Consider the following 27,629-nt stretch of genomic DNA (forward strand, 5'->3'; position numbering starts at 1 on the left):
TTCAAAATACATTTATTTTTGTTTTTATTTTGTAGTGTGATATGTATTTTGGCTTGCTTAATTATTTTATGTCGTAATTGATTTTGAAGGTGGGAGTTTTTCCTCCCTGAAATGACACTGAATGAAACATATACGAAAATATGAAGTATTTTGATTTATTAGACTGAAATTCCATAGAGTATATTTTCTCTCTTCCCCAGAAATTGCCTTTGAAAATTCCTGTCCATATTGCACAATGGATGCATAATAAAAGTTATTTTCATTTGCTTTATTTTATTAACCAGCTGACTATGTTCCTACACAGTCTCTTAGTAATTTGCTGAACCATAATATACTTATATTTATAGTCTTTAGGTATCCAACTGCTTTAATAATTAATTGTGATCAAAGTTAATTTATTTTAAATCATAGTTTAAAATCTTAGTCAAAATGACTCAATTTTTAATCAGCTTTTCTTGCAAAAGATAAATTTATTTATGTTTTCTGGTATAAATCATGTCTTTCCAACTCAAAGCAAGATACAGGTTTCATTTTTAGCATAAGCCATATAGGATCAGATACCAAGGGAGATACTTCTGAGGATATAAAGAAGAGAAAGGCTAGGATGAGGTGAGCCAGAGTGGGAAACTAGTTCAACAGATTTTTATAATATTTCCAAATATTGTCTCATTTTATTCTCACAATAACCCTGGGAGGCAGATGCTATTATTATTCTCATTTTACAGATGAAGAAACTGAGGCATATGGAGGTTAAGTGACTTGCCCAAGGTCACACAGCTAGTAAGTATCTAAGGCAAGATTTGAACTCAGGTCTTGCTGATTTTAAGTCTAGCCTTCTATCCTCTGATGCTAATTGACTCACTTAATATTAGCAGTATGCTTAAGGTTAATGTCTCTCACCCTCAGTTTTCTCATCTGTAAAAAGGGTGGGTTGAACTTGCTTTTAAGGTCCCTTCCAGGTTGAAATTTGTGATCTTTTTTTTCATTTGGCCCCAGTACTGCCAGATAACAGCTACTTACTTAATATCAGAGTGAGAAGAAATCCAAAGCAGAGAGTTCTAATCTCCTTTCGCATCTATCCCAACCTTATTTGTTGTTTTGAATCAAAGATTTAGTGGTTGAGAGACATTAGAGAGCATCTAATCAAACTCCTTCATATCACAAATGAACAAACTAGCCTCTAGAAGAATGAATACCCATTCTTACACAAGTAGTAATACAGGTGGCAGAACTAGGATTGAAATCTAGATCTTCTGATGCTAGAAATGGCTATCAACCTTCACTTTGAAGGAAAATAAACCTATTTCAGTGACCTGGGAACTTATTTGATTTAAACTTCATTGACATTCTCTGGAAACCAATTGATAAATGGTTAAATATTAATAGGCAGTTTTCAGACAAAGAAATCAAAACTGTAGTCATATGAAAGAATGCTTTATATTACTATTGATTGGAAAAATACAAATTAAAGCATCTCTGAGATATTATCTCACATCTATTCAATTGGCTAATATGACCAAAAAGGAAAATGATAAATAGTGAAAGGGATGTGGAAAAATTGACACAGTGTTGATGGAATTGTGAACTGAACTAACCATTTTGGAAAGCAATTTGAAATTATACTCAAAGAGCTATATAAAAATGCTTATACCCTTTGATCCAATGCTATAACCCTTTGATCCAGCAATAGCTCTACTAGGTTTGTATTCCAAAGAGGTTTTTTAAAAAAGAGGAAGAGGAGGACCTCTTTGTACAGAAATATTTATAGCAGCTGTTTTTGTGGTGGCAACTTAATGAAAAATATCTCAAAACCCTCAGAATCTACTAAAAATATTTTTAGCAATTATTCAACTTTTATTAACTAGCTTTATTTCTGTAGACCCAAGTTAACCAGTTCTGGGTATACCGAAAAATGTCAGGGTTTTTCTATTTAACGTGACAGTTAAAAACTTTCCCTTTCTCTGAACTTGTCTTTCAAAGAATTGGAAAATGGGGACAACCTAGTTGGGGAATGACTAAACAAGCTGTGGTATATGATTGTAATGGAATACAAAGTAGATGAGTTCAGAACTTGGAAAGACTTACATGAACTGATGCTGAGTATGTGAACAGAACCAGGAGAACACTGAATACAGTAACAGTTGTATGATGAACCATGAATGACTCAGTTATTATTAGCAATATAGTGATATAAAAGAATTCCAAAGGACTCACTTCTGTTGAAAGAATTGATGGAGTTTGAATGCTGATTTAAGCATACTGTTTTCATTTTGTTTATCTTTCTAATGATATTTTAAAATTGCTTCTCTCAGAGATAAGGAAAGGAGTGGAAGGAGGGAGAGAATGTGGAATCAATATTTTTTTCTTAAAAAAAATTTTTTTAACAATAGTTTTTAGTTTTCAAAGTAATGCAAAGATAGTTTTCAACATTCATCCTTGCAAAACCCTGTGTTCCAAGTTTTTCTCCCCACTTCGCCCCTCTCCCTCCCCTAGACAGTAAGCAATCCAATATATGTTAAACATGTGTAATTCTTTTTACACATTTCCATATTTATCATGCTGCACAAAAAAAATTAAAAAGGAAAAAAAATGAAAAAAAAAGCAAACAACAAGAAGAAAGGTGCAAATACTATGTTGTGATCCATAATCAGTCCCCATAGTCCTCTTTCTGTATGTAGATGACTCTCTACCACAAGTCTATTGGAATTGGTCTGAATTACCTCATTATTGAAAAGAGGCACATCCATCAGAATTGATCTTCACATAATCTTCTTGTTGCTATATGCATTGTTCTCTTGGTCTTACTTCATTTAGCATCAGTTCATGTAAGTCTCTCTAGGTCTTTCTAAAATCATCCTGCTGATCTTTTCTATGATATATTCTTATAGAATGTTATATTCTATAACATTCATATGCTATAGCTTATTCAGCCATTCCCTAACTGATGGGCATCCACTCAGTTTCTAGTTCTTTGTCACTACAAAAAGGGCTGCTGCAAACATTTTTGTACATGTAGATCTTTTTCCTTTTTTATGATCTTTTTGGGACACAGATCTAGTAGAGACACAAACAAGTGATTTTTCTAAACTGATTATTTATTCGGTATATGCATTCTAATAGAAAAGCATAATGATATATAGAGGGGAGGGAATATTGCTCTGGGGAATTCATGTGCTGTCTCTCTATTAATTAAATTATCTTGGGGTAGTCCTTTCCCTTTTAAGGACCTCAGCTGTCTATAGAGTGAGAGAGCTGAATTGGTTGTCCTCTTACTTCCATTTTCTCTGTAAAATTTTGTTCAGATTGTTTTACTTATTTGTTACATTTATTTCAGAAAAATTTTGGATATTATAGAGAAAAGCTGGTTTAAATTAAAATCACATACAGCTTCTTAGAATTTGGTAACTTAAGATATCATTAATTTTATGGAACTCAAAATTTAAAAAATACAAATGTTTAAAATTGTTTTTATATGTAATTGGGAATAAAATAAAATATTCTTCTCCCCCCCCCCCCTTTTTTTTTTTAAGCAAAATATTCTTTAAAAAAAATCTCTGGGAGAACAGTCCCAAGATGGTATGGTAGGAAGCAGTGCAATGAGCTTCCCTTAACATTTTTCCAAACAGGTTTAGAAAATGTGGTAGACTGAATCCTGACTGAATCCAAGGAAAAGTCAGTTTTCCAGTTTGGTTTGGTAGAGAGTGTCAGAGATGTCTATAGACACTGTCAACAGAGCCTGGTGAAGAATATGTTTGCAGAGTATTCCATTGATGAGGAGAAGCGCCCTAGAGCAAGTGGAAGTCTTAGACCTGTATCAGGGTACCAGTGTTATTAGGATAGGTGCCAGTGTTGCCTGTACACCAGTCCTGGGTCCCAATTCTAAGGGAGACTGGGAGGATCCAAACTCAGGGGTGGGTGGTATTCCTGGATAGGGAGCAGTGGAAGCATTAGTTATACACTGAAAGAAACAAGTTCAGAAGCAACCACAGCAGCCTAATATACTAGTAGTGTGATTTCAGTTCCAGCTCCTAGACCCATATGAAGTCTGCACAGAAATAAAAAAAGCAGAAATTCTATCCCAAAGGGATCATGCAGTTATATCATTCTGAACCATGAGAGGTTCTTAGCTGGTTGAAAGAGACTAAGTTTAGCAGCACTCTATTCTTTCTCTGACTCAAACTTGCCGAGCTTGGATCAGTGATCAAACTTTGCCCTGGATCAGACCCCTTTGGAGGCATTGTTTGTAGATTCGTAATTTGAGTTGTCCCTGAGATCCTTGAATAAGAATAGTCAATACCCTAAAGAAAGTAGCCACAAAAGTAGTCTATACCTTTTATTCCAGAAATGGAATATCCATTTCTAACCCTAATATCAAGTCTGAAATTAGGAAGTAGGTTAGAAAAATTTGCAAACTCAAAATAAAAACCTACCATAAAAAGTTATTCTGGTAACTGGAATGCTCAAGATGCAAAGCCGTAAGAGAACTTTACTCTCAACAGTTATCAATATCAAAGAATATTGATATCAAAGAAAAATATCAAAGAAAAGACAGGCTGAGTACAAGTTCAGCTAGAATTCTTGGGAGAGATGAAACAAGAAAAAATAAAGATGTAATTAGAAATAGGTAGAAATTTTTTAGATAAATAAAATGAAGTGTTTGAGGAAAGCATTAGAAAAGAAATTAGAGCTATTGAAGAAAGAATTTGAAAGGGAATTAACAGCTTGTTGCAGAAGGGATAAAACCTTGTATAAGCACAAACTCCCTGAAAATTAGAATGGAGTGAAGAGAAGCCAATGGCTTTATCATTTAACAAATATTTTTTAAACATCAAAACACTGGGAGGAAAAGAGAATATAAAGTGATTCACAGTACAAACTCCCTGAAAATTAGAATGGAGTGAAGAGAAGCCAATGGCTTTATCATTTAACAAATATTTTTTAAACATCAAAACACTGGGAGGAAAAGAAAATATAAAGTAATTCACAGTATAAACAACTGACCTAGAAAATAAAGCAAGGAGAAAAAGTTTAAGAATCATTGGATAACCCTAAGCTGTGACAACCCCTATACCGCTAAAAAAAAAGAACCTAGATATCATTTCAAGAAATCTGAAAAGAAAACTACCTGTATCTCTTAGAACCAGAGAGCAAAGTAGAATTAGAAAGACTCTGCCAGTCATTTGAAAGAAGATCCAAAATAAAAACTTCCACAAAAAATTATAGTCAAAATTCAGAATTTAAGGTTAAAGAAAAAATATTACAATCAACCAGAGAAAAAGAATTCAACTACAGAAGAACCATAGTCAGTCTCATGTATGATTTAGCAGTTACTACTACAAAAGAACAGAGAGCTTATAATAGAATATTTCAGAAGACAAAGGATATAGACTTAAAATTAGGAATAATTCACCCAGCAAAACTTAGCATAAGCCCCAAATGATGAGGTTTAGATTTGGGGTACCCAAAGGAAATTAGGGTTTCTGGTGGTCAGGGAGTTAAATAAGGTCTAGTGGTGGTGCAAGGTCCTCTGTGAAGAAATTTACAGACCTGAAAACTTAGATTGATAAAAGAGGTTTATTATTGGGATTGGAAGTAAGGTTAAAGTCTAGTTAAGGAAATGGGTAAGGATAGAGGATGGCACTGGAAACAGTATTCCAGTGGGCAGAGAATCTTGGTATACCAAGTGTAGGGCTGGCATGTTGGAACCTCTGCAAAGAGAGGATTTTAGTTTGGCTTTTTTATAATAGGGGGTTTGGCTACAAACTGAAGGAGGTTTGTGGGGGGAGTCCCAGGTTGGCTCCTCCCTGGGTTTCATCTAGAGCTAGAATTTAAATTGAATTCAATGGGTCTAAACCCCATTAGGTCTAAACCTCAGTGGGGACTGAGCTGACCCCACCCAGATAACAAAGATGAAACTGTTTGTGCTTCGTGGAGTCCCCTCACTGAGGCAGAGTTGAAGGAGGTTTTCTACTTTAAAGATTTTTAGTTTTGAGGTTCCCTCTTCACAAAGAGGGAATTCCCTTGAAAGCCCCAAAACAAATAAAGAAGCTTTAAGTAAATAAAGGGCTCCTAGGAATTTGTGATGATAATAGCAGTGCAAAGAAACTTTGAAGTTCAAATACAATAGTTAAATGAAACATAAAAAGGTAAACATGAATTTATTCAGCAACAACAATAAGCTAAAACCAAACAATTTTGAAGGAATTAGAAATTCTGATCACCGTAATGACCAGTCACAATTCCAGGGGACTAATGATGAACTGTACTACCCAGTTTCTGATAGAGTGGTGAAGATATACAATGAAGTATTGATTTTTTTTTGGGGGGGGCGGGGGAGAGACACATAACCAGTTTGGAAATTTGTTTTGCTTGACTATACATATTTGTAATAGGGTTTTGTTCTTTTATTTTCAATTAGGGGGATGGCACAAATGGGTCAAAAGGAGAATGTTTATTGATTGAAAAGAAAAAGAAAAGAATTGTTTAAAAAAGAAAACCAGAGTTATAGTTAAGGCTAGATTTAGAAAAATGTGATCATTTCAAAAATGCTCTAAATTACTGTTAATCAGAGAAATGCAAATTAAAACAGCTCTGAGTTACCAGCTCACACTTATCGGAATGACTAATAAGACATAAAGGAAAATGTTACAATGTTGGAAAGGATGTAGGAAAACTGGGACACTCTGTTGGTGGAGGAGTTGCAAACTGATCCAACTCTTGTAGAGAACAATTTGAAACTATGCTAAGGGCTATTAAGTTGTGCATACCCTATGATCCAGCAATAACACTGCTAAGTCTTTTTCTCAAAGACATCTAGAAAAAGGGAAAGGACCTATTTGTATAAAAATTGAAAAGAATATAGGATTTAAAATGTTTCAATTTAGGAGCTAATGATTCTAAATAGGAGATGAAATCTTGTGGGTACTAGAATTTTGTCTCAATATTTAATGAAGATATTTCAAACAGTATTTGTTAAATTCTAGTTTCAATCTAAGACACTTGTAAAAGATATCTTTCACATTTTAGCCTTTGTTTTTTGGAATCAAAAACTAGTAAGAATGCATATATTTGTAAAGAACTGCAAGCCCAAAGCATCTTATTCTACCAAGAGTATTTGAACATTCCATGTTTTATGTGTGAGTGTGTGCATGTGTTCACACACATACAAGTACACATGTGGGAGGTTTCAGACATAAATGTAATGAATAACAGCTTCAGGTTCTTCGTGTAACATTTGATCATGGATGCTGGTGAGTCTCTGTGATTGTTTGTACTGTTCTGTTAAAGTAATACTTGTGCCAACAGAACCAGTCTGACCCCGTGGGAGTGCCATGTTGAGATCAAGCTCTATTTCATCTGCCATGTCTTGAAGGCACATATGTACTTGATTTTGTGGAATTGTTAGCATTATGATACTGCTTGAGGTATCTTCCATTTGTTATGTTTGAACGTCTCACTTTTCAAACTAGTCTTCAAATTTGTCCATTAAGGCAGCTATCTTCTCTCTCTTTTTTTGTTTGTTTGTTTGTTTTTTAAGGACAGGTCTATTTATTCCTATACTCTCTAGTTTTTTTTTTTTTTTTCATAATTATAACTTTTTATTGACAGAACCCATGCCAGGGTAATTTTACTCACTTCTGTTCCGATTTTTCCCTCCCTCCCTCCCTCCACCCCCTCCCTCAGATGGCAAACAGTCCTATACATGTTAAATATGCCACAGAATATCCTAGATAAAATATATGTGTGCAGACCCAAACAGTTCTCTTGTTGCACAGGAAGAATTGGATTCAGAAGGTAAAAATAACCCAAGAAGAAAAACAGAAATGCAAACAGTTTACAGTCATTTCCCAGTGTTCTTTTCTTTGGGTGTAGCTGCTTCTGTCCATCATTGATCAATTGAAACTGAGCTAGATCTTCTCTTTGTCGAAAAAATCCACTTTCATCAGAATACATCCTCATACAGTATCATTGTTGAAGTATATAATGATCTCCTGGTTCTGCTCATTTCACTTAACATCAGTTCGTGTAAGTCTCTCCAATCCTCTCTGTATTCATCCTGCTGGTCATTTCTTATAGAACAATAATATTCCATAACATTCATATACCACAATTTACCCAACCATTCTCCAATTGATGGGCATCCATTCATTTTCCAGTTTCTAGCCACTACAAACAGGGCTGCCACAAACATTCTTGCACATGTGGGTCCCTTTCCCTTCTTTAGTATCTCTTTGGGGTATAAGCCCAGTAGTAGCACTGCTGGGTCAAAGAGTATGCACAATTTGATAACTTTTTGAGCATAGTTCCAAATTGCTCTCCAGAATGGCTGGATATATTCACAATTCCACCAACAGTGTATTAGTGTCCCTGTTTTCCCACATCTCCTCCAACATTCCACATTATCTTTCCCTGTCATTCTAGCCAATCTGACAGGTGTGTAGTGGTATCTCAGAGTTGTCTTCATTTGCACTTCTCTTATTAATAATGTCTTGGAGCATCTTTTCATATGGCTAGAAATAGTTTCAATTTCATCATCTGAAAATTGTCTGTTCATATCCTTTGACCATTTATCAGTTGGAGAATGGTTTGTTTTCTTATAAATTAGAGTCGGTTCTCTATATATTTTGGAAGTGAGGCCTTTATCAGAACCTTTAATTGTAAAAATGTTTCCCCAGTTTGTAGCTTCCCTTCTAATCTTGTCTGCATTAGTTTTGTTTGTACAAAAACTTTTCGATTTGATATTATCAAAAATTTCTATTTTGTGATCAGTAATGATCTCTAGTTCTTCTTTGATCATAAATTCCTTCCTCTTCCATAGATCTGAGAGGTAAACTATTCTATGCTCTTTCAATTTATTTATAATCACATTCTTTATGTCTAGGTCATGAACCCATTTTGACCTTATCTTGGTGTACAGTGTTAGGTGTGGGTCAGTGCCTAGTTTCAGGCAGCTATCTTCTCAAGCAAGATTCTTGCTCCTCAATATAGCATCCATAGACTTAACAATACCCGCCATTGTCACAACTATCTGAATTTTTTCAGATGCTACAGCATCTATCCAAGCACCCATTCTCGAGAAATTAATTGCTTGGTTTTTCTTGAGGATTGTGTTTTCAGCATGTATTTGTGCAACTTCTGTATTGCCTTGTGATAGCCTATTTAATCTTAGTCTTTTCAAGTTTTTCTACTTTATTACATGGGGGGGGGGCATTACTATTAAGCTCTTTTGCAGCAAACTTTAGGTTAAATAGATATTTTTCCATGTTTGACATAGTCCTATTGTTTCTCCCAGGGTGGTGATGGGTAACTATGGGACCAGAGTGTCCCAGGCTGTAGACTGATATATTCTATGTGTTTTTTTTTCTTTTCTTTTCTTTTTTTCTCTTTTTTTTTTAGGCAATTAGGGTTAAGTGACTTGTCCAGGGTCACACAATTAGAAAGTATTAAGTGTCTGAGGTCAGATTTGAACTCAGGTCCTCCTGACTTCAGGGCTGATGCTCTATCCACTGTTCTACCTAGCTGCCCTAAGGCTGATATATTTTTAACCAATTAACGTATAGAGACAATTGCAAAAGACAAAATAAATAACTTTGATTACATAGAATTTAGTGCAGAAAGAGAATTGGTTCACCTAAGGAAGCAGTCAAAAAGGAAAAAAATCTTTATCAACTCTTTTTGGTCAGGGTATTTTTATCTAAGATATATATATGATTAATTATATATAAATATACACATATCTGTGTATAGTGATATAGATATAATTATCTATATTTATAGATATCTCTATATATGTGACCCAAATCCATTTCCCAATAGAGAAATGACTAAATACTGTGAACAAACTGTTGTCAAAAGTATTGCCAGTGGGGTAGCTAGGTGGTGTAGTGGTGAGAGCATTAGCCCTGAAGTCAGGAGGAAAAAACCAAAACAAAACATATATATAGCCAGCTATTGACAACTATATAAAATAATGCTCTAATTCACCAATAGCAAGAGAAGTTCAACACTTTGTGGTTTTATCTTACGTGTTGCAAATTGGCAAAGATGGCACAAAGTAGAAATAGTTTTGGAAAGGTAAGAAGATTGGCATATTAGTGCTTTTCTGGTGGAGCTGTGAATCAGTACCACCTTTTTGGAAAGTAATTTGGAATTATGCATATAAAGTATCTTAAATGTCCATCCCCTTTGTCCAAGAGATTTTCTAAGTTCATACCCCAAGGAGGCTCTTAATGATAAATAAGCCTCTAAAACACCAGAATATTTATACCAGTACTTTAGAAAGCAAAGAATTGAAAACAGTAGATATCCATCTATTGGGAAACGAAAAGAAAATTGTGATGTATATTATAAAGGAATATTAATGTGCTATATGTAATGAATATGACTATAGCAAATCAGGGAAGATTATATAAATTTATACAGAGGGCTATGATCTGAACCAAGAAAACAACATAAATCATGGCTGCAATAATGCTATTGGAAAGAATAACTATAAAACAAAAGGGATTGTTGCAAAATTACAGAGAACAAACAGGGAAAGAGATATGTAAAGACACTTCCCCATCCACAAATATAGAACAATGTATGTTTTTTCAATGTGTTTATCAGTTTTGCTGGGGGGGTTTTCTTTGAAATTTGAAAATATTATTAGATGGGATTTTTTTGTGTGTGGGGGAGGAATAGGGACCAGAGAGGAAAATTATAGTATTGGTATAATACTAAAATGGCATAATAAACATCATTTTTAACACAAAATGATTTGGCATTGATTAAGAAATAAAGGAGCAGTGAAATAGATTAGGAAAGAAACAGATTAATCACCTAGTAATTAGTAAATCTCAGTGATAACTATGTTATCTGTTAGTGACTATGGAATGAATGAATATTCAATAAAATCTGCTGGAAACACTAAAAAAGCAGTGTGATAGAAATTAAGTATGGATAAATGATGTCAAACTGAAATAGAACTTACTGAAAACTGCATATTGACTTAGAAAACCACATATTAGCATTATCTATGTTACATTTTTATTTTGTTAAATATTTCCCAGTTATATTTTAATCTGGTTTCCATTTTTGATGTGTGTTTGAATTCTCTGCTATAGATGGTTTCACAAGAAACTGCAAATGGAATCTATATTTAGGAGTGAAGGGTAATATCATAATTAGAGGAGCAAAAAAAAGGCAAAAGGGAGGAGGGATGAAATTTTTTAAAAATTTCAATAGTATTTTATTTTTCCAACTACAGGGAAAAATAGTTCTCTCTCTGTCTCTCTCTCTCTCTTTTTTGCTGAGGCAATTGAGGTTAAGTGACTTGCCCAGGGTCACACAGCTAGGGTGTTAAGTGTCTGAGGCCAGATTTTAACTCGGGAACTCCTGAGTTCAGGGATGGTGTTCTATCTACTGCATCACTTAGCTGTCCCCTGCAAAGATAGTTTTCAGCACTTATAATTATAAAATTTTGAGCTCCAAATTTTTTTCTTCCTCCTTTTATCACCCCCCTCCCCAAGACAGCAAGTAATCCTATATAGGCTAATGTACAAATCATTCAAACCATATTTCCATATTAATCACACTAAAAGAAAAAGCAACAAAAGGGAAAAACCAGGAGGAAAAAAAGCAAACAAAAAGATAAAAAATACTATGCTTTGAGCTGCATTTCTTTGGATATAGATGGCATTTTCTATCTCAAATCTGCTGGATCTGTCTTGAATCATTGTATTGCTCAGAAGAGCTAAATCTATCATAGTTGATCATCACCTAATCTTGCTGTTACTGTGTACAACATTCTGGTTCTGCTTATTTCACTCAGCATTAGTTCATGTAAGCCTTTCCAGGCATTTTTGAAGTCTTCTTTCTTACAGAACAATAATGTTTCATTTCATTAATCATAATTTATACCTTATTTAGCCATTCCTCAATTGATGGGCATCTGATGTATGAGATTCTTGTGGAGATTGCATCAATAACATTTGGGAATTGATTAGATAGAGTGAGAAGAGTTCTGCCCAGGAGACTGGCAGGATTGTGAATCTTAGGGACTTAGCTAGCGCATGTATATAGCATAGATGTGTGTCCTAGACAGAAAAAGTGACATTTGTGGATCTAATTTTTCCAACAGCCTCATATAATAGATGAGAAAAAGCCTAGAGAAGAAAATCATTTGTGTTTATACTTAACTAACATAGCCTTGCTCAGCTCATTTACACACTCTTGAGTTTTCGTTTATTCATTTAGAAGAGTAGCACTGGATAGCCTCTGATGTTATTTTTGGCTTGAGAATTCTGATTCTTTGATCTAAAGACATATAATGAGTAATTGTCAGAGTTTAATCCCCGAATTTTAATCCATTGTCTTCCTAGTCACATAGGTATACAGGACTAGCTTTTCAGAGTTTGTTTCTGCACATTATTCTAGAAATTTGAGTGATTGCCACCAGATAAAAAGAGTAATGTTACCATTTGTGTGGCTCAGTAGGAACATGGCCAAGCTCATGACCAGGGAAAAGAAAAGGGGAGGAGAAGGGAATAAACATTTATTAAAACTTCCAGTGATTAACATGCTTTATGGATAATTTCCAATTTGATTATCCCAACAACTCTGTAAAGTCAGTTAGCAGGCCAAGATGGAAGTCTTACGACTTTCTGCTCCTTGAAATCTTGTCTGGCCTTGGATAGAGCAGAAGTTCCACCAGGGGGCAGGAGTGCTCTTTTCTTTGCTTTCCTACTTAACTATGGGCCTAAATAACACATTAGCAATTGAGGATTAATGTCAAATTATTAGGTTATTTGAATGTAAAATCATAGAGCCTGGATTATTATAGATAACATGCTAGTACCCTCCTTTTGCTTATCATTTTCAGTTTATCTTAAATATATGTAATTGTTTGTGTGTTGTTTCTCCCATTAGAATGTGGGCTCCTTGAGAGTCAGCATTGTCTTTTGCCTTTATATTCCTAGGGTTTATTGTTTGACTGACAGACTATTGGTTGACTGACTTAAACATATGACTGTCCTATCAGATATTGTTTGTCCTTAGTTTTTCCAAAAAGGAACAATGACATCATGGTAGATGTCTTGCCTTGCACGTGAATTGCACTTAAGTGAGGCGGAGTTTCACAAAGTAGTCAGCCTCACTCTCTCTTCCAGAGTCATTAAAATCCTATAATAAGACAACTTCAGATGATCTTCTCTTTAATGTCTGACCAAGTTCTAACCACTCCATAGCACTTGCTTTAGCGCACCTTTGTGGCACTTGGAACAAATTGTTCTCTCATCTGTCCATTTCCCTAGAGAAGTCTTCACATGCTTGGGGTGGGTTTCCCCTAACTCACCAAAGGATTTGAGACCTGTCAATTACTCTCAGCCACACTACTATTAAAGACACTCCCAGATTTCAATTTTCTAAGCCACATATCTTGTGCTTATTTGTAGAATGTACATTCTATTCTCCCAAGACACAAAGTACTACTGTATTAATAGATAACTTTACTTATTGAGTTTTCAGTTATCTAGGGCACTGAATCTCATTTATTAAGAATGTATACATTGGGACTACCTGCCATCTAGGGGAGGAGGTGGGGGAAGGAGGGGAAAAGTTAGAACAGAAGTTTTTGCAAGGATCAAGGTTGAAAAATTACCCATGCATGTGTTTTGTATATAAAAAGCTATAATAAATAAAATAAAAAAAAAAGAATGTATGCATGCATGCACCATTTCAATATAGATATATAGATTTAATCTGGCTTATAGATAAAATGGTATTTACTGTTTTTTTTTTAAGTTAATAGATACTGATTGTTATTACACTAATTCTGTCTTTTTAAAAATTGGATATTTATAAAATAGCATATTGCATTACTATTGTTACATGTGTATACTTTTCCTCTTATGTCATTAGTTCAAATGACATTTTCCCAGGCTGTATTGGAATGTTAAAACTGTAGTGCAAAATGTGCTTTCTCTTTCTATTGGTTTCCTTAATGTGAAAGCTGAGTAATTTCCTTTTAAAGTGCTATTGTGATTTCTGAAGGATTTGACATGCCTCACCTTACTTTATGTGACTGAGGTGTCTCATTTTACAGATTTTACATTCTTCAAACATCTACAGTTTTTCCCCTGAATATAATGACCTCTTCATATGATTAAATGTGAATTTTTGAATCTTTTTTCCCATTGATTCAAAATAGGACTTTTTTGAAGTTACAAAACAATTATATTTTAATTTTATAGGGGAAATCTTCAGTATATAAACATTGCATTTCTTGTTCTAAGATTTGTAGAATAATCTTAGAATTTATTTCACTTTTCAAATATTTGGAGTAGAGATATTTTAGCTTTCACTGACTGAAAGAAATGTGAAAGTGAGTAATGCAAGGGAAAAGTTATCAAGTCCTTATGTTAGGACATTAGATTAGTATTATATGAACTTAACTGATTGCTTTAACTATAAACAGTGATGATCATCTCTATAATGAGAAAATATTTCACGAACATTTAGCCAGTTTCCTTTGATAGTCTCATAGAAATATTTTATCTTATTTTTAAAAATTACAGTATAAAATTTTTTTTTTCTGTTCTCCATTTGCCCTTAATGGAGTAAATGACTTAAAATTAAATGCTTCCTTATCAATGAAGTGCTATATTTCAGTTCATTCTTAACATTTGGAAAATCCACTTTTTAATAAGGTGTTCAACGAACAATGGTAATTTAAGAAAGAGAACTAGGTCTTTCAGTTTCACTATTTCAGTTTGTTAGCATAATATTTGATGAGTGTCTATTATGTACAAAGTACTTTGATAAACTGATAAAGTACCATATTGTGTGAGTTATTATCATCATCATTACCACCATCATCACTATTCTTGGACATATGTGGAAAAGAATTCCCGCCCTTGGGGAATCTTAGAATCTAACAGAAAGAGGAAGACGTGTACATTCTTTCCCTAGTATTTATAATTGTTTTTACATAAGTGCAAAAGAGTCAAATTTTTATCATATGGGAGAGATTGCTTCTGGGAGAACCAGAACATGATTCATGGGGATCATGAAACTTCTTCCTTAGCCTTGAACAATGGGTAGGAATTATATGTGTGTACACATGTAATTATACACATAGACATATTATATGTATTTTATATATGTTCATCACTAAAATGAAATATTTATTTGTTGAATCTGTAAATTTCAGTTATCTGCTTTGTTCTTCTTTCCTCATCAGGATGGCAGACCTAGAATTGGTTGGTTGCATTACAGGTTTTTACTGAGATACTTCAAAGCATCTAACTTTTTACTTGGCATTAAAACTTTCCCCTGTTGGGGGGCGGGGGTGGAGATTCTGGAAAGATGGCAGGATAGGTTACTACATTTAAAGCTCTCCCAATTACCCCCACAAATAGAGCAATTATGTGCCTCAGGTAGAATATAGACTGGTGAAAAATCTACAAGATTTGGGGTAGAACAGGGGTCCTCTTGATACAATCTGAGAAGATTTGAAGAAAGACCTGGAGTTTGGGATTAACCTTTGTGAAGTACAAATACCTTGGATCAGAATCACCTAGTGAGGAGCCCTGGGGAAAGCTGGGTTTGGAGCCTCAACAGAAACCACAGAAACGTTCACCTGCTGGATTGCATGTGAAGTTGGGAGTCTGAGTTTGAGAAGACTGAGGGAACCTCGATTGATTAGGAATTCCGGGCCCAGCTGTGCTGCAGGGATGTGGCCCTGGGCAAGAAGGAATCAGCTCCTAGTGAGTGCAGAAGCCCGGGGGGCACAGGGTTGCTGCTGGCTGCTAGCACTTGCTAGAGGGTGAAGCTCTTGTTTTAGGGTTCCAGGTCAGAGAGGAGAATTGAAGTGAAGTTAGACACAAAAGTTAATACCTCTTATTAAAAAAATAAAATGAACTAGCAAAGAGGAAAGGACCCCACTGTAGAAACTTACTGTAAAAAGAGGGAAGATGGGGGTTCATCATCAGAGAATGGACACAAGTAAAAAAAAGCTTCTATACCAAAGAGTAATCTGAAATGGCTCCCTGCCCAGAGAGAATTTATAAAAGAAATCAAAAAATAATTTAAAAATCAAATGAGAGACATTGAGGGGAAAAAAAAAAATCCAATAAAAACAAGAATATAAAAAGTTAACCAACTAGAAAAAGAGATACACAGTCTCAAAGATGAAATAACTCTTTGAAAATTAGAATCAGGCAAGGGGAAGTCAGTGAAACTGTAAAAAACCACGAAATAACAAAACGGATTCTAAAGAATGAAAAAAATGGAACAGAATGTGAAAGTTAATTAAAATGACAGATTGGAGGACACATCAAGAAGAGAAAATATAAGAATAATTGGACTGCCTGAAAATTGTGAGCAAAAAAACCCTTGACACAATAATATAAGAAATAATTAAAAAAAAATTTGTTCTAGAGTGATAGAACATGAGGGGAAAATAGAAACAAAAAAAAATCTACCAATCACCACCTCAAGGAGATCAAAGAGATGTGTTTTGTAGAAAACACATAGGAATAGTGTTGCCAAATTTTGAAACCCCCAGATCACAAGAGAAAAGTTTGTAAGAAGCAAGCAAATAAAAAAACCAATTGAAATATGCTAGTGCTACAATTAGAGTTATATAGGACTTATCAGCACCCACAAAAAAGACTACAGGTGCTGGAATTATTTCTACTGACAATCAAAAGAAGTAGGCCTGTGGCCAAAAATATTATATCCAGCAAAATTATCTATCATGTTGAATGAGAAAAAAAATGGACATTCAGTGAACTTGCAGATTTTCAGGACTTCCTATCAACCAAACATGAACTTAATAGAAAATTTAACATTTAAGAACCAATATCAAAGGTCAATATCAAGGAACTTAACATGGACAAAATATTTATTTATTTATTTTTGCATAGGCAGTATATATCATATGTTTAAGATTGACATCAATTAAAAGAAAGATTGGGGCAGAGTTAAGGTAAATAAAATAATACATTATACATATATGTAGAGGAAGAATAGACATGAAGACAGAAGGAGGAGGAGGAATTGTAGTTCTAAAAATTTAGTCGCATTGGGAATGGGTTCAATAGGCAACATTACATATATATCATGAAGGATGTAGCATCCTCCAGAATCCATAAAGAAATGGGGGAAAGATGGAAAGCAAAGGGTGAGGAAAGAAGACAAGAGAGAGATCCGTGTGTGTGGGGAAGTTAAGTAACAAGGCAAGTTAGGAGCAGAATTAAAGCAAAAGGTCAGCAGGGATAGGAAAGATAATATGAGGATATGTGTGTATATGTATGTGTATATCAACATAAGTAGAAATATATCATTTCTTAACTATAGCTGCTTGGGGAAGGGGATGAAAATACTAAGCCTGATGCAATTCTTGCTTTATCATCGTTGAGGATTAAGTTACAAGAAGTGTGTTTGTGTTCCTTTAATTCATAGGAAGACTTTGTAGGAATTTACATTTGGATTGTAGCTGAATAGAATTTCTGTTACATAAAGGCTAATCCCTAGGACTCTGTTTTTTCCTTTAGGGTGAAATGGCTTATGGGTATCCCTATGTCATCACATGCAGTTTCATCCAGAGTTCATTCCTTTTCTTACACATATTGAAGGTCAATGGGCTATATAAAAGGACTTTGGCTTTGTAACTACCATAGTATAGTGTCATATCCACAATTTTAATTTCTGAATGCGTAAGATCTGCTTATATAAGAAATCATTATTTGAGAAAAGGTTCTATTGAAATTTGAGTTTTAAACATTGGAAGAGTCTAGTTATCTGCTGGAAGAGTATTGTTGTACATTGAACCTATGGTGAAACACAGCCATGCTTATGAAAAAAATGATGACTTTTACTCAGAAGCCAGGACAGGGCTAGCTCTGTTCCTCTTCTCTTTAGTAAACAATAGTGACTTCTTGTCATTTGGTTTTCAAAGACCTTTATCACTTGGCCCTTGCTACTGTTCGGATCTCTTGCTCTGGTACCTCCTCTGTAATCCAGTGACACTGGCTTCCAGACTATTTCTCCAAGTGTTCTGGGGAGACACTACATATCCCCCATGCTTGGATGGCTGTTCCTCATCTTTAATTTCTTGTTTCCCTGGAATCCTACAGGTTCCAACTACAATTCCATCATTTAAAAGAAACTTTTCCCCATTCCCCTTCATGTTAGTGCTTTCCTTCTGATGATTATTACCAAATGACCTGTATACTTCTTGTATTCTCCTCCATTCCATGCCCTCCTCCATTAGATGGTGAACTCCTGGAGAGCAGAGAACAGTCTGTCTTTGCCTTTCTATATCTCTCCAGTACCTGCAGTGTCAAGAGACACAGTTAACACTTCATTAAGAAAAGCTTTTTTGACTGATACTTAGATTCTGGCTTCCCTGAGTGTTGGAGTCTTTACAAAGTGTTAAGCCATTAGAGTTGATAGAGACAATAATTATCTAATTTAGCATGGTTCAATATGATTGATTTGATCTTAGAAGGAGATATTTTGGGCCAGAACTTGAAACAAGGTACTAAGTACAACTGATAGAAACGATCCTTGTGTTCACACCTTTAGAGAGCTCATAGAAGCAAAAAATATTTAAGTACTCATTGGAGTTCACATGTTTGGGAGATTTCAGAGTTTAGAAAGAGATATCTGAATTCACATTTCCCTTGAAGCTCTTAGGGCCAGAGAGCACGCTGGGAGATATCCCACAATCCCACTCTCGGAGAAGCAGCATAAATACAGCTCCAGTGAGCCGCTTGAGAGTTTTTACTTGGGAACACCTGAGGGCAGGAACTGTGCTATTTTTGTCATTTTATAGCCAGGCCTGGCATATAGTAGATACTCAATAATATTGTTTGTGTACTTTAGAGCATTAAGGATTCTTTCTGGGAAGCTTGTGCCAGTAGGCCATTGTCTCAGTGCACTAACAGCACTTGAAACCACTGAGCAGGTTTCTTTTGGGGTTCTTAGGTTCTTACCTAATTAGCAAGAATAATAATTAAAACAGGAAGTATCAAATGAAGCTCACTCTTTCCCCCTCACTCCTCATCCTTTACATTCATAGTAATAATCTATTTCCTTTTATGGCCTTTCTAACAGCAATAAGGGTCACAATTTGTTCTCTTTGCTCACTGTGCTAGACCATGAGTGATGCTTCTTTTCTGTTTTTGGCATTCTCTTTATACATGATGTTTATGGGTTTTCACCATTCCCAGTTCCCTTCCTTTTCCTAAGATTGGAGCTTAGATCTCCTGATTGCTATTCCAGTGCATTCCAGTGCTCTTTTTATTATGCTTTGTAGGAGAAGACTTTGGGTAGGTGAAAAGGTGTTACATAATACAAAGGCAGCTTTTGTTTATATGCTTATATCAATATTACCATGTTAGAAATTAAAATAAAATTTTAAAATATGAATTTATTTAAAGTAATAATATATATGCATATATATACATACATACATACATGTGTTAAATATAGCTTTTAAGGCTTGTGCATTTAATATAGTACAACTTTCTCATATGATGTTATTATGGAATTTTGCTATAATGAAATGGTTTAGTGGTGATTTTATTGATTTATTGATTGTTAACTGTTCAAATCATGTTGCAGAATTCTAATGGTGGTCTGAGAGAAAGGAGGGGAGGAAGGTAGATGCCTCAAGTTTTGACTTATTTCAACTGAATCAGCAAATAAGACCTTAACTCTAGCATTGATCCTTGATTCCTCTTTCCTTTTCCATTGTAGCACTCAAGCTGCTTTTGATTCATTATTGCAGATCTGGGAGGAAGAGTTTTGGGTCTTACAAGTCTTCAATCCTCAGAATATGATACAAGCCTGTAAAAATGCTCTTTTGCAAAATAAGCTTAGAGAACATTTGAAAGAGAGAAAGATAGTAGTTAACTGAGGGGGATGAAGGGCCGGGCCTATAAGTGGCAGGAATAGGGACTGCTTCATAGTTTTATATCTTTGTCTCTTTATGAGAGGAATGTGAAGTTAGAGTGAGAATAAACCTAGTGGCTGTGAAGAGGGGAGAACTAACTCTTGTCAACCCAAGTCAGGTTTGTTTAGCTTAGAATCAATTTTTTTTCCATTGAAATCCATCTTTAAATTCCTAATAGGAAACAGTTGAGAAGAATATGTTTTGATAGACAGAATTTCACTTTATAGACAATTTTTGATGACAGTTGCACTATTCAGAACATCAGTTTCTGATTAGATCTGTGGGACTTTCATTGTGTTTTAAGGCCTCTGGTTGCACTCCTAATGCTAACTACTACCAAACCTATGAATAAATGGTTTTGATATTATGAGAAAATGTGGTTTAGTAATTACAAATTCTTCACTATTACTAGGAAGAAACTTGATAATGTTGGAAACTTGACTGCTGGAAAGTCAGTGGCATCTTTTTTATATAGCGAGTCATAACATTTTAGACTTGGAATGGGGATTTATAGTTCATCTTGTTAACCCCTCATTTTAAAATTAGGTAGAAGAATAATAATAGTTTGCATGGCTTTTTAAGGAATGAAAATGCGCTCTCAATTTAGAAAAATTTTATAGAGAACTTTGTATTAACTAAATAGGATCAGAACTCTATAGTTAGATTAATATAGACTTGTAAATTAGATAACTAAGTAGGATATTAGATGTTCAATACATTCTTGTTTATTGATTGATTGATTGATTAAAGAGACTGGAAGATAATATTACTTCTTGGACTGTTAATGCCCTTTTTTTCTGTACTAATGTACAGTGATTCTCAAACTTTTTGATCTTAAGAACCCAAAACTTGTGTTTATATACTTATATCAATATTACCATGTTAGAAATTAAAATAGAATTTTGAAACATGAATTTATTTAAAATAATAAATTTATTGCATATTAATATAAATACTGTCTTATTAAAAATACTGCATTTTCCAAAACAATTGCAATTTAGTGAAAGAATGGCATTTTGCATATTTTTGCCAAACTCTGAAAAGCCAGGCTTATTAAAAGACAGCTAGATTCTCATCTGTTTCTACATTCAATTTCTTGCAATATATTGTTTTGATTAAAGACCATGAAGAGAATCTATTTACATAATGAACAGAGAGGATTATTTCAATTGGCAAATAATGTTTTAGGATTGCTATGGAAAGTCTTGACTTCATGGGCTGACTCCTTGTAAAGAGTCTGGTGTGACTAGGGGTCCAAGATAATACTTTGAAAACAGTTGGCTTTGTGCTGTGCCTTTTAATATGCTTAAGTGGTATTGTATACAGTTCTTTCTTTTGTATTCTGTACCAGATTTTTTGATATTAAAAGTCATTTTTATTGCCCTGATCTTATGTGTTCTTTCAGTTTTCAGATTGCTCAGTGAACTTTATCTGAGTGCTTAATAATTTGGAAGTATAATGCAAATATTTAATGTGTATGCATACCAGATTTACACATCAGATTCCACTGATACCTTTCCCAGGCTCATATGAAGTCCCAGAGAGCTCAGCTCTCTGGGGAAAAAAAAAGTAAGAAAGGTTCCAATGCTCAAATGGGAAATATCTGCAGGCATCTCTTTCGAGTTTGGCACTTCCCCAACTGATGAGCCTTGACTTTGTTGCAACTTCTTTGGTATCACAAAAAATACTGCCTAGTAACTATCAAATATCTAAAGGATTTGAATATTTTAATCACTGTTTTACCACATTTTAAGGTTCAGTAATTCAGTAATAAGAATAATTCAACCAATTCATAGCTCCACTAACAGTGTATTAATGTGTTTGTTTTTTTCACAACGGTTCCAATGTTAGCTATTCCCATTTTTAATCATCTCTGTCATTTTGTTGAATAAGAGGTGAAATTTTTTGAGTTGTTTTAATTTTCATTTTTTCTTAATGATGTGAATCAGTTTTCCATAAAGTTGTTTATAATCTATAATTTTTTGAACTGTTTTCCTGATCTTTTCACCACTAATGCTATTAGAGAATAAATGTTTTTTTTTTTTTTTTTGCATATTTGTGTTAGTGTTTTGGGAAACAAGACTTTAACAAATATATTTCTAAATTAAGCATGCCCTTTATTTATAGAATAGTGTAAGTATGTTAATTGTTCAATGCCCTGTCAAAGTAATTTCCTCCCCATTCAACAAATATTTGGTTCCCTTGTCTAATTGTCTTGTTCCTTAGCTCCAACCTCACTTTTTATGTTTAAAGTTATTTAAAAATCATATTGGCAGGGATGAAGAGAAACTGGAGAAGCAAGAAAAACAATCTTTTAAAAAATCAAGTTAACAATTTTACATGGTATTTAATATGGATAGATACATATGTATTTACATGTTAAACATGCATTTAATAGAACTAGGTTGGTAAAGCAATTTTACTTGGGGTTTTTCACTGTCCAATAGTCACTTATTGATGGTAACCACAAACTGAAAACAGCAAACTAGAAATAGCAGAGCCAAAATTCATTTCCCTGATTAATAGAAATTGTTGTAAGCAACCAGGAAGAAAGAGTCCAAATATGAAAGAACTAAAATCTGGATCACATGATCATCTCGAACTATGATAAAAGAGAAAGTGTCTGGGAATCTGATGCTTCAAAAAAGCAAAAGAACAGTGCTGACAACTAAGAATAAAGTATCTCATAAAACTGAGTGTAATACTACAAGGTAAAAAAAAAAATGAATTTTTTTGTTGTTACAAAAGAGAGAACTTTTAAGCATTCCTGATGAGAAGTTCAAAATAGAGTAGAATCTTTGAAACTTAATCACAGAAATAAAGTGAATTTAAATAAATTAAATAAATAAAGCCTAAATATGTTTGACCAATTGAAAGGGTTTTTCCTAGAGTCATAATTGAAACCTCCTCAAGTCTGTGTGTAGCCATCAAGAACTCAATATTACCAGTTAAGCATTGATAAGATGACTTTGATGTGGTTCAAAGAGAGTGTGTGTGTGTGTGTGTGTGTTCAAAGAGTGTAGTTAATGAACATAATTCATTATGTTGGAATTAGTTCCAAGTTAGAAATATTAGATCTTTCCTACCAGACATTTTTGGTTAATTTAGCCTGCAGAGATCTGTTTCTATGTGAGTTTGACACCACTGTTTTAATAAGTTACAGAAAACAAAGTAACATCAGTACTTAATATGTGTTTAATCATGATTGATTATTACATTAAGGAGAATTCTTGTCTTTCAGAGTTGTTTTTACATTGTTATCATTATTATATAAATTGTTCTTGTTATCCTCATTTTATACTTTACTTTATATAAGTCTTCACAAATTTCATTGAAATCTTTTGTTATTTCTTATCGAACTATAATATTACATTACATTCATATACCATAATTTGATCAGCTGTTTTCAAATTGATGGATACCCTTTAGTTTCTAGTTCTTTGGCACCACAAAAAGTGCTGCTAGAAATCTTGAGAGAGAATGCTTCAATCTGTATTCAGACACAGTTTCTTCTCTGGGTGTGGATAGGTTTTTCATCATAAATCTTTCAGAATAGTTATGGATCATGGCACTGCTGAGAATAGCAAGTCATTTATAGTGGTTAACCCAGAACATTGCTATTACTTTGTATACAGTACATTTCACTTTGTTTCAGTTCACTTTCTAGGTATTTTTCTAAAATCATCCTGTTCATCATTTCCCATAGAATAATAATATTCTATGACAATCACATGTCATAATTTATTCAACCATTCCCCAATTGATGGGCATCCCTTCAATTTTCAGTTTTTTGTCCTGAGAATAAAGCTGCTACAAATATTTTTGTACATATGGGTCCTTTTCCTTTTTAAAAAAAATCTTTGTGGTATTCATGCCTAGTAGTAATATTATTAGGTCAAAGGATATAAATGAATTTATAGCCTTTTGGGCATAGATCATATATTTCGATCATTTATCAATTGGGGCATGATCTTATTTTTTATAAATTTGACTCAGTTCCTTATCAGAGAAACTTGCTTCAAATTCTTTTTACAATTACTATTGCTATTCTCAGATGAAGAAATTGAAACTATTTCTAGTCATATGAAAAGATGCTCCAAGTCATTATTAATCAGAGAAATGCAAATTAAGACAACTCTAAGATACCACTACACACCTGTCAGATTGGCTAAGATGACAGGAAAAAATAATGATGATTGTTGAAGGGGATGCGGGAAATCTGGGACATTGATGCATTGTTGGTGGAGTTGTGAACGAATCCAACCATTTTGGAGAGTAGTTTGGAACTATGCTCAAAAAGTTATCAAACTGTGCATACCCTTTGATCCAGCAGTGTTACTACTGGGATTATATCCCAAAGAGATTATAAAGAAGGGAAAGGGACCTGTATTTGCACGAATGTTTGTGGCAGCCCTTTTTGTAGTGGCTAAAAACTGGAAACTGAATGGATGTCCATCAGTTGGAGAATGGCTGAATAAATTGTGGTATATGAAAATTATGGAATATTACTGTTCTGTAAGAAATGACCAACAGGATAATTTCAGAAAGGCCTGGAGAGACTTACACGAACTGATGCTGAGTGAAATGAGCAGGACCAGGAGATCATTATATACTTCAACAACAATACTATATGATGACCAGTTCTGATGGACCAGGCCATCCTCAGCAACGAGATCAACCAAATCATTTCTAATGGAGCAGTAATGAACTGAACTAGCTATGCCCAGAAAAAGAACTCTGGGAGATGACTAAAAACCATTACATTGAATTCCCAATCCCTATATTTATGCACACCTGCATTTTTGATTTCCTTCACAAGCTAATTGTACAATATTTCAGAGTCTGATTCTTTTTGTACAGCAAAATAACATTTTGGTCATGTATACTTATTGTGTATCTAATTTATATTTTAATATATTTAACATCTACTGGTCATCCTGCCATCTAGGGGAGGGGGTGGGGGGGTAAGAGGTGAAAAATTGGAACAAGAGGTTTGGCAATTGTTAATGCTGTAAAGTTACCCATGCATATATCCTGTAAATAAAAGGCTATTAAATAAAAAAAAAAAAAAAAAGAAATGACCAACAGGATAATTTCAGAAAGGCCTGGAGAGACTTACACGAACTGATGCTGAGTGAAATGAGCAGGACCAGGAGATCATTATATACTTCAACAACAATACTATATGATGACCAGTTCTGATGGACCAGGCCATCCTCAGCAACGAGATCAACCAAATCATTTCTAATGGAGCAGTAATGAACTGAACTAGCTATGCCCAGAAAAAGAACTCTGGGAGATGACTAAAAACCATTACATTGAATTCCCAATCCCTATATTTATGCACACCTGCATTTTTGATTTCCTTCACAAGCTAATTGTACAATATTTCAGAGTCTGATTCTTTTTGTACAGCAAAATAACGTTTTGGTCATGTATACTTATTGTGTATCTAATTTATATTTTAATATATTTAACATCTACTGGTCATCCTGCCATCTAGGGGGGGGGGGGTAAGAGGTGAAAAATTGGAACAAGAGGTTTGGCAATTGTTAATGCTGTAAAGTTACCCATGCATATATCCTGTAAATAAAAGGCTATTAAATAAAAAAAAAAAAAACAAAAACAACAACAACAACAACAATTACTATTGCTAACTATTGCCCCTCATTTATTCTTTCTTTCCTTTCATCTTGTCCATCCTCTAAAGTGTTTTGCTACTGATCTCTCCCTCCCACAGTATGTCCTCTCTTTTATCATTCTTCCCTCTTCCCATAGCCCATTTCTCTCCTATTTTCCTGAATGGTAAGATAGATTTTTTTTTACCCATATTGAATATGTATGTTATTTTCTATGTTTCCACTGCCAAAGAATTTCTTACCAAGAGCAATATTCTGGATACTTATTGTACACAATAATACATTATAAACAGGTAGGCCAATACCATTATCATAATGGGGGGGATTAGAGAAAATTTTGTGTAGAATATAACATTTGAGTTGGACTAAGTGGAAATTCATAGATAATGAGGGCAAAAATCAGTATAGAGGTAAGATGATTTTGTACTTAGTTATACACTCTGTTTCTCTGAAAATCAACTCTTGTCTTTTTGCTAGAATCATAACTGAAATCTCCTCAGGTCTCTTAGACTGTGTAGCCATCAAGAACCAGTTAAGTCATTGATAAGATGACTTTGATGAGGTTCAAAGAGTGTGTGTGTGTGTGTGTGTGTGTGTGTGTGTGTGTGTGTGTGATAATTCATTATGTTGGAATTATTTCAAAGTTAGAAATTTTAGATCTTTCCTACCAGACATAGAAGAATTTTTTTCCTAGTTGGATTAATTGTATTTAGGAAATACACTTGAATAGAGAAACAAATTATTCAATGTTTCATACGCTCTATTTTTGACTTTTGCTTGAATTTGACATTTATTATATCCAAGATATTTTTCTTCCTGTTTCTGTAATTTAATTCAACATTGTGGAAGCAAAGGAAAATATTTATGCATTTGAATGTGTGCTTCTCGTTAAAATGCTAGAATAAGCAAACTGACCAGTTAAGCAGGTCCTGTAATCCACAGGAATTTATGTTTATAAAAGGTATCTTTAGGATGTGAAGTGAAAGCATTTCTGAGGGCAGTGAGCTGAAAGTGGAGAGACCATAGCAAATTTAAACATGGCAAGTTAGAAAAATTTAGAATTAGTTATTATGTTAGCAAAAATATTTAATTCTGAATCTTGAATTCAGTAAACACATAGTAAATACTTACTGTATATAGGATACTATTCTAGGTGTAATGTGGAAGAAATTTTTCCCCAGCTAGAAAATACAAAGTTTAGGTTGTTCTTAGGTTTTTTAAGCATTCTAACTATTCCTTGTTCCTGGAATGCTTTCCCTGTTCCACTCTTATCTGATGATTTCCTGACTTCTTTTAAATTCCAACTAAAATCGCATCTATTACAGAAAGATTTTCCCAATTCATCATTAGAATATAAATTCTTTAATTGTCTTTTGCCTCTTGTATCCCCAGTGTTTAACATAGCCCCAGGCACATAAGAAGTGCTTAATAAATGTTTATTGTTTGGTTGATTGAAGCTTAATGTGGTAAGGAAAGAAAAAACACATACATTTAGGGTTTTGTTGTTGTTTTGTTTTGTTTTTGACAAGGCAATTTGGGGTTCCCTGGTTCACAAAGCTACTAAGTGTCAAGTGTTTGAGGCTGTATTTGAACTCAAATCCTCCTGACTCCGGGGCCAGTTCTCTGTACACTACTAGCTGTCCCTACATTTAATTTTAATACTCAGTAACAATAAGTAAATGAACCAAGATCATTACCAATAGGGATGACAAGGAGGTAGTTTTTGTGTTAGAATCAATAGGAATTTACTAGCAAATATGAGAAGGATATAGAGTTAAAAGAGAACAAATATGAAAGGGATATAGAGTTAAAACAGGAGAATACATGTTCTGGATAAAATGATTGATCCAGTTTGTAGCTTAGAATGCATGAGGTAGAGAGAGTAACATGATATTTTAAGAGTTGAATGCCAGACAAATGAGAATTTAACTTTAGTAGGATAAAGGGGAACCATTCAAGATTTTTTTAAAAAAGAAAATTAATGAATAGATTATTCTCAAGGGGACAAAAAGAAAGTGAAGGTGAGAATTCTTTAGAATTTTTTCTGT

At 34.1% G+C, this 27,629-nt stretch overlaps 1 protein-coding gene across 2 annotated transcripts in view; it reads left to right on the forward strand.

Moving 5' to 3' along the window:
* The window catches only part of NSMCE2 (NSE2 (MMS21) homolog, SMC5-SMC6 complex SUMO ligase), a 232,832-nt gene that overhangs the window by 2,968 nt on the left and 202,235 nt on the right, over window positions 1-27,629 (forward strand). The window lies entirely within an intron of this gene.

Source organism: Sarcophilus harrisii, chromosome 1 (assembly GCF_902635505.1).
Source record: "Sarcophilus harrisii chromosome 1, mSarHar1.11, whole genome shotgun sequence".
Classification (NCBI taxonomy): Eukaryota; Metazoa; Chordata; class Mammalia; order Dasyuromorphia; family Dasyuridae; genus Sarcophilus; species Sarcophilus harrisii.